The sequence below is a fragment of the Panthera tigris genome, chromosome D3 (assembly GCF_018350195.1).
Source record: "Panthera tigris isolate Pti1 chromosome D3, P.tigris_Pti1_mat1.1, whole genome shotgun sequence".
Lineage (NCBI taxonomy): Eukaryota > Metazoa > Chordata > Mammalia > Carnivora > Felidae > Panthera > Panthera tigris.
Window position 1 is genome coordinate 12544101 of NC_056671.1, and position 8923 is coordinate 12553023.

An 8923-nucleotide genomic window follows, 5' to 3' on the forward strand; every position below is an offset into this window, starting at 1 on the left:
GTTTAATAGGGGTTCAAGAGAGCTGATCGAGCCTCGCCTCTGTTGCCGATTCCCGGCGCCACGTATGGGGCTGGTTTTATCTTTTGATGGTTTCCGGCCTCCTCCCTTCTCCGATCCAGCCAGCTATTGGTTGGCGCTCCCTCTCTCTCGGAGCTGAGCGGAACCTTCCAACTGCAAACCTGACGGGGCCCCTCCGTCTTGTGCCAAAGTTCTCTCTGTGGCTCCCGCGGTCTTGAGATCAGATCCCAGCTCCTTAACCCAGCATACTGGAAGCTTCCGGACCTGGCTCCCGCTCACCTTGTCAGCCTGCACCCCGCCCCCCAGCCCGTCCCTCCCCGGCTCCCCTCCCCAGCAATGCCGAATTGCTCACGGTTCCCAAGAAGCCCTGTTCTTTTCTCACGTCCAGGCCTTCCCGCTTGCTGCTTCCTTCCCTGTGCTATGACTTTTCTGCATCTCTGGATTGGGTTCCTTCCTCTGTGCCTTTGTATTCTTCTCTTAGGCGGCTCCCTTCCCCGGTTAGATGCCCCTTTTATCTCCTCCCATAACACCGCGCGCCTCTCACCGACACACCCCTTACCCTTTCAAGAGTCGCTGTCATCTGGCTTGTTGTCTCTCTCAGGCCCTTTGAGGGCCACGGGGGCAACCAAGTGACATCGCTACAGCCCCACAGGCGGCAACGCAGAGCCCAGCGTGTGGCAGGTGCTCAGAAAGTGTTCATCAGGTGAGTCACAGGGGTGGGACCGCGGGCTCCTTCTGCTTGAAAAATGAAGCGGGCTCAGACTCCCCCGTCTGGGACACATTCCTCTGCCTGAAACCATAATGGAAGAAGCAGCCATTCGAACGCTTGATCTTGACGGTCCTGGGCCGTGTAAGGTCTGGGCGACACAAGGGAAAAAGGAGCTAGGAGTCACCCGCCGCCTCTGTGTGCCTGGCCCTCAGCACGGGTGGTTCCCCCTTAATCTTCAAGGCGGCCCTGGAGTGTGGAAAGCATCACCCCCATTTTCCAGGCGAGGCATCTGAGGCTGGTAAGGGCCTAGAGTTGACCCGGCTTGGGGGGACACCAGGCCCAGGCTTTCTTTTACAGCCTCCTGCCTTGTTGGGGACCACCTCTGATTATCACCTACTAGAAGGGATCGTACCTTTTCTTTTTTCTGTCTCCTCTATCCCACCCATCCGGGTACCAAGCTGATGGTCAGATCTTGTCGTAGCTTTAGATACGGCCGCTACGAGTGGGCCAACTGACTTGGACGTGGGTTGAAAGACCAAAGCCAGGAACAGCTGAGTGAGGCCCGGAGGAAGGATACCTGGCCATCACAGAAGCTTCTGCGGAGAAGGCAGGGAGAGACATCGTCCACGGGTGTTCACAGCGTCATTCCACAACAGCCAAGAAGTGGAAACAACCCCAATGTCCATGTTGGCGGACGAATAAACAAAATGTGCTCTATCGATACGGCAGACCATGACTTACCCTGAGGAAGCAAGGAAATTCTGATACATGTTCCTTGGTTTGACCAACCTTGAAAACATCGTGACCCACATGGAAGAAAAAGGAGGAGAAAAGGAGGACCCGCCCTCTCTGCCTCATTGCCGGGACAGCCTTCTCCTGCTCTGACTGGAATCAGCAGCCCTCTTGGTCCCCAGGCCTCGGGCGTCTAACTGGAACCACACGGCCCCGCTCCCCGAGTTTCCAGCTTGCGGACGGCAGTCTGCAAGACCTCTCAGCGCCCCACAAACGCGGCAGCCAATTCCTTACGATAAATCATACGGAGAAGGGGCGATGGAGACTTTGTGCTTACTGGGTGCAGAGTTCCAGCCGGGATGACGGAAACCTTCTAGACACAGACGCTGCCGATGTTAACACCACGACGTGAACATCCCTCACGCCAAGTTTCAAGAGTGCTTTCCCCTTGAAAACAGCCCTCGTAAAGGACAAAACCCACAGCAAACTTTTTGCAAAATGTAACTTCGCCACCGCTTGTCCTTAAGGTAGACATATCTTCCGTGTTAATACCGTAGATTTATCTTACGAGTTAATAACACTCCAAGCATCCAAGAGCACGTTATCAATGGGTCACTGTTGCAACTCCCGGGACGTAAGGAGTTTGTGGCAGGAATCGTGCATAACGTGGCCCAGTTGTCAGGTGCGGGGAACACAGGGAAGCCTGACTCCTGACTGATTACAGATTCACACCGTCTCCACCCAAAAGTCACCATGACACCTGACGTCACCCATGGTGCCACCAACCCGGTTAGGGTTTTGCCTCCTCGCGATGCTTTCTGGCACCCGGCCTCGGGAGTTGTCCGATTCCGGGGACGTGGTGGGTAACGTGAGCGGCAGGGACATCCGGCTCCCACAATTCATCATCTGAACCGGCACAACAGACAGAGGCCTTTGTAGACGCTTATCTTACAAGGACACCTGGCCTCACGTGGTGTGGCCCGGCATCCACTTCAGTGGGGGCGGGGAGGGTCCTGTACCTGTGGAGTCAGCCCTTCACCATGGTGCCATCCACCCAGCTCCCCTGATGCTAGATTCCTTCTCCGTGAGGCTGGCAAAAGGCATGAGCTCACGGTCGACTTCCATCAGGGCTGGGGCTTCGGGAGACAGTAAGTAGGTCAACCCACTTCTTTTCAATAAAATTCCCCATGCCTTCTTTGCCCGCAGGGCACGCCAAAGGTGCCAAGCGCGGAGCTCAGAAAGCTCAACACTCTGACTTCCAAAATCGCCGTGTCGAGTCCTCTCACACCAGCTCAAAACAACAGGGAGGGGGAGGATGTACAGAAGTTACAAATGGAAGCAGAATCTCTTAGGACCCAAAGCAGTTTCTCAATTCCCATCTTGTCTCCCATCCGTTATTTTCCTCTTTTATCTTTCTCCTCCTCCCTTCCTTCCTCCCACCTTCCTCCCCCTCCTCCTCCTACTTCTCCTTCCCTTTCCCCTCTCTCCCCCTCCTTCTCCCTCTCCCTCTCTTTCTTCCCATCCTGTCCCCCTTTGCTGTGTCCACCCCCAATCTGCTTCATCACGCTCAGCTCTGGAACTTTCTGCCCTTCACTAGGTTGCCCCAGTTGGCTTCCACCTGCCCCAGCCTCCGCTCAGCCTCTGCCCCGCCCCACACTTGGCGCGGCGAGCCCAACTTCCCAAGAGATAAACCGGTGGACTCAGTCTCAACCCTGCTCATGGGCAAACCTACTGATTGGCTGCCCTTGATCAGGTGCTCACCTTTCATCCAATCAGTAACGGTAGAGGGAACGAAGGGCGTGGAGTCATGTGATGCCCAACATGGCCACCTACAGCGCAAGGACTCAGGCCGGGATGGTTTCCTGTAGAAGGGTGGCAGGCAGGGCGGGCATGCCCCCTATGTATCCGCTTTATAAGTGAGGACTGTGTCCCAGAGAACGGAAGTGACGTGGATAAGAACATGCCCGTTAAGCTGTAAAATAATATATATATTATTTATATGTAATAAATACATATATCTATTATTTACATATCTATTATTTATATGCAAGAAACATGTTATTTACATATAATAGACATTATATATTATTTACATATAATAAATATACATTATGTATTATTTATATATAATAATATCTATTATTTATATATAATAAATATCTATCCTTTATATATAGTAAATATCTATTACATACATTATTTACATATAATGAATAAATATATTATACATACAATGTCATTATTATCCCAGGTCACCTTGCTACTTATTAAAAGGATTTTATCTGGGGCGCCTGGGTGGCTCAGTCAGTTAAGTGTCCGACTTCGGCTCACGTCATGATCTCATGGTTCGTGAGTTCAAGCCCTGGGTCGGGCTCTGTGCTGACAGCTCAGAGCCTGGGAGCCAGCTTTGGATTCTGGGTCTCCCTCTCTCTCTGCCCCTCCCCCGCTCATTCCCAATCTCTCTCTCTCTCTCTCAAAAACCAATAAGCATTAAAAAAAAATTTTTTTAATACAAAGTGGCCCCGCGAGGTCGAGTGGCTAATATTTGGTTCCGAGCTCTAGCAGACATATTTTCCAAAGGGAGAGGGAAAGGAAAGGATGTTTTTCGAGGGCCAAGTACATGGCCGGCCCTGTACGATGTGGTGTCTCATTTAGTCCTCATAGCTCTGTGAGAGACTTGTTATCATTCCTTGTTCTATGAGATCACACAGTATAAGAAGCAGATATGTTAGGGTGTCCTGCGGGTATCCCCTCCTACCAGAGGGAGGCATGCCCGGACGCATCTTCCCTGCTTCCCTTGGGTGCTGGCGTTTGTGCCCCTCCCCCATCCTCGATTCTCCCGGCCCATATCCTGGGACCACGAATACCTCATGCTTTATGTTGTCACCATCGTCGCTGTGAAGGATCCAACTGTGCGGCTGATCTCTAATGTAAGGTTAATGCCTAATTCGCTCCTGTAACGTTTCTTTCCTGGATAATTCATGATAGGTCATTAACAACAGCCAGGGCGAACGGAGGGGCATGTTCATCACCATAAATCAGAGGCCTAAAAACATCATAGAAACAGGAAAATGTATGTATTATTCAGGTCAAACAAAGAGCCAGGTCTGCTTAAGGCTCCGCAATGCTCTTCTGATCCTGAGGTCAAGGGACCAAGCACACGACTGGAAGGAATTTTTGCTAAGAGCAGAAGCAGGCTGCTCCGGGCCAACCTGTTAAACTTCTGACTCCCAAGGTAGAAAAGCCCTTCTGACTACCAAGTGACGCGTATCTATCGCGTCAGTAAATAACTGCCATGTGTAGAGCATATACAGTGTCCCAAGCTCTGTGTGTGTGTGTGTGTGTGTGTGTGTGTGTGTGTGTTTTCCATGTATCAGTTAGCTATCGCTGCATAACAAACTACCCCCAAACCCAGTGGCTTTTTATGAGTCTAAGATCTAGCTGGTTGCTGCTGCTGACCTGGGCCAAGTTCATCTGATGTCAGCTGGGTCCTCCCATGCATCCGCGTGCAGCTGGTAGGTTGGCGAGGGGCCGCTACTGTCCCATGACCTCATTTACATATCTGGCTATTGATTGGTTGTTCGGGTACCGGGGGTGACCGGGCCACACGTCTCACAGCGAGGTCAGCGTCCCAAGAGTTAGATTAGAAGCATGCAAGACCTCTTGAGGCCTAGACTCGGAGCTGGCATGCTGTCACATCTATAGTATTTTAGGGGCCCCGAGTCATAAGCTCAGCTTAGATTCAGGGGCGGGTGAGTAAATCCACCTCTTGATAGAAGGAGCTTCAGAATCACTGCAAAGAGTGAAAGAAAGGTAGAGAATTGCATTTCTGCAAGTATTCTACCACCACCCATTTTTCCTTGTAACAAACCGCGTATGCCTTCTTCCAGCAAATATTTATTGAGCACCTACTGGGTGCCAGGCACTGTTCAAGGTGCTAAGAGCACAGGCAGCACACTAAAGAGAGTATCTACTCACGTGGAGCTTAATTTTTGTGGAAAGTAAGTGACAAACGGTAAACAAGTGAATCAACGCACACATAAGACACTTTTAGATGGTGTTAAACTCAGGCATGGAAATATAACTGAGTGACTGCTTAGTCATTGTTCAGAGGCGGTTTTTGACGGACTGGTCAGGGAGGATCTCTCTGAGGAGGTGCGGTCACACCTGAGATCTCAATGGTGAGAAGGAACCAGCTGTGTGCAACTGGGAGCAGAACATTCTAGCAGGAAGAAGAATGAGTGCCAAGGTCCTGAGGCAGGACGGCCTCAAGGAATAAAAAGGAAGTCCGTGTGGCTAGAGCGTAGTAACCAAAAGCAGAGATCTCCAGATGAAGTCCAGGAGGGAAGCAGATCTTTGGAGGGAAGCACAATGACGTGTGAGGAAAATAAAACTCACAAAAGGCAGTGCCTTGCCCAAAGAAGGTCATGAAGATAGCTAGCGAGAGGCAGAGCCGGGGTTCGAACGAGGGACCGTCGGAATTCAAAGTCACACTCTGCACTGCCCCAGCCTGCTTCCCAGGATGAAGACCGAGCTGGGACTTTTTCAGGTGGACAAATGAGACCTCGCCCGTCGGAGGATCTAATGACAACACCCCTGCTGGCGGCCGACGATGGCCAAAACTCAACACTTTGGCTCAGTCTGCTAACCTCACTTCCGGCTGGCTCTGCTCTACGGGGCTCCTCCAGGAGCCTTCGGACAAGCCCACGCACCAGAGAACCTCGTGACAAGCTGACCTACAACAGCATCCACAGGCGCCTGCCCAGAGGTGAGCATTGGCTCCATTGTTTCCAGATGATTCCGTTCTTCTCCCCATCTTGTTTTTTTTTTTGGGGGGGGGAGGGAGCACCTCCCTGCCCCCTAATCATACTCCACCAGAAACCTTTACAACCTTCATTGTTAGAAGCTCTGCCCAGGAGGGGGTGGGGGTGGGGAAGACAAGATGGACAGACTGATAAACCCTGCACAAGATCAAGAAGGTCCACTTCAAGAATTCGGCCATCTTACTTGCATGGACAAGCACATGCAAAGAGCGTGGTTTAAAATATGACATTCATTTATGCCACATATCTTTTATTTTTTAACGTTTATTTATTTTTGAGACAGAGAGAGTCAGAGCATGAACGGGGGAGGGTCAGAAAGAGAGGGAGACACAGAATCTGAAACAGGCTCCAGGCTCTGAGCTGTCAGCACAGAGCCCGACGCGGGACTCGAACTCACGGACCGTGAGATCGTGACCTGAGCCGAAGTCGGACGCTTCACCGACTGAGCCACCCAGGCGCCCCATATGCCAAATATCTTAATGGAGCACCTACCGTGGGTCAGGGACTGGTCTAGCAGTGGGGACAGAGCAGTAGGCTGGGCCCACATGCTTTGCCGAAGTCCCAAACGTAGGACACGCAAGGTGGTCATAAATGGGGGCGGCTGGTTCCTGCAGGTGGGGGGTAGGTGATCAGGGAAGGCTTCTCGAAAAGAGGCTCTATGGGTAGGAACTTGACAATGAGGCAGAGAAGCTCACAGCTACCTGCAAGAGGAACAGGAGTGCGCTCAGACTCTTCTACAACGTTAGCGAGACCAGTGTGGCTGAACCAGAGTGAGCAAAAGGGGAGTGGCCAGAAATGAGGTCAAAGAGGTCAGGGGAGCCAGAGTTTGCAGAGCCTCGTGGGCCACAGTAAGGGCTTTGGCCGTCACTCAGGGGGAGACAAGAGCCCTTGGAAGGTTCCGAGCAGAGGAAGGACACAGCGTCGCTTGTGTTTTCAAAGCGTCCGCTGGCTGCTATGATAAAAGCAGAGACTTCAGGGGCAGAGGCCAGGGAAAGCGAAGAGCCCTTTGAGGAAGCCTTCGCATTTCCTCAGGGGCGACACGATAGGGGCTCGGATTTGGGAGGAGCAGGTGGAAAGCGGTATCTGAGTGAGCAAGTCGGGTAGTCAGCAAATCCTGCACAATGAATAATTTAATCGCAACGACGGGGAGAGATGTGAGAGAGGCACAGGATGCTATAAAAATGTACAACGAGGAGACTGGCAGTCGGTTTCCTTGGGAGGACGCAGATTAGGCAGGGAAGGCTTCCCAGAAGAAGGGGCATACCAGCTGCCTATCGAAGGATGAGTCGAGCTAGTTAAGTGAAGACGCGGGGAGCCTCCCACAGAAGGGACAGCATGAGCCAAAGTCCTGGGGCAGGAAGGCGGTTTGGAGGTCGGCAACAACATGCTCTTCCTTCGGTGATGTGCCACCCTGTTTGTTTGCCCGTGAAATAATTAATGATTCAGACGCTTCATAGCAAAAGGCCCACGCTGGCTCCACACCGCTATGAGCACTGTTTTATTTCTTTTTTTCCTCCTCCCCCGGAGGCAGTTAAGGAGGCCCCGGACCTAGTAAACGAGTCGCGAGGACCGCTTGGACCGGCTAGGTTGGGGCGAGATTAATAACGACGGTGTGGCTTTGACCTGTCCAGAGTTGAGTCCCCTCACGGGGAAGGACCTGGCAAACACATCTTTGTCCCAAATCCCTGCCCCTGGAGACAGCCAAGCTGCTTTATTGAGCTTAGCAGGTGTGGGGGAGATGGCAGGATGGCCCCTCGAAGGGGGAATCAAGATTAAGCACATAAGCTGGCCTTTTAAAAGCTTAGCGGGCCTTTCCAATTGGATCTCAAATGGACCACACTTGAGAAATTAAATAAACAGCATTTGTCAAGGGCTTTTGTGGGCTCCCAGCTGTATTTATTTATAGGTCGGTCTGTTATTTATGGGTGCTCGTGCTCCATATAAAAGCTTTGTCAGAGAAAAGTGGTAGGAGGGGGTGGAGGGCTTTAATGCTTACCGGGACACTTACGTATTCGCTCCAAGGAGCTCAAACAATGAGCCTTGCCTGCTTTCATCCCACAGAAGCTGGTGCTCGAACCCATCAGGGCGGCCTTCCTGGAAACGCTGGACCCCTGGGTGCCGCCGCCCCCCACCCCGCCCCGCCCCCAACCGGTCAGAGGTCCCCCCGGAGACCCGCGAGGCCCAGTTCCCAGAGAAAAGTTGAAAATCTGAGGTCGGTCACGTCTTTGATTCATTGTGACTTCTGACTCAGAGCTGGGAAGCCCCAAGAGCGAAGAAGCCCCGGGAAACACTACCAGCGGCTCCTTGCACGAAGAGAGCGCCCGAGAGGCGTTGCTCAACGAATCGCGAGTGACCGTACGCTGTCCCCATAGTCATGAAACTGAACAATGAGGTAGACCTCAAAGAAGTCACACGGGGTCTCTCGGGGCGGGGGGGGGGGGGGGGGAGGGGGCGGAAAAAAAGTTGGCCATGCCTGTCTGGGGCCTGCGCTGTTCGCAGCTCGAGCTTGGTGTGTGTATATATATATTTTTTTTCTTTTTTTTTTTTTTTCTAAAAATCCATCCAAAGGAGAATTCCAAGCACAAAGGCAAAAAAAGAGGGAAGGAGAGGAGAGGGAGGAAGGGAGGGAGGAGGGGAGGGG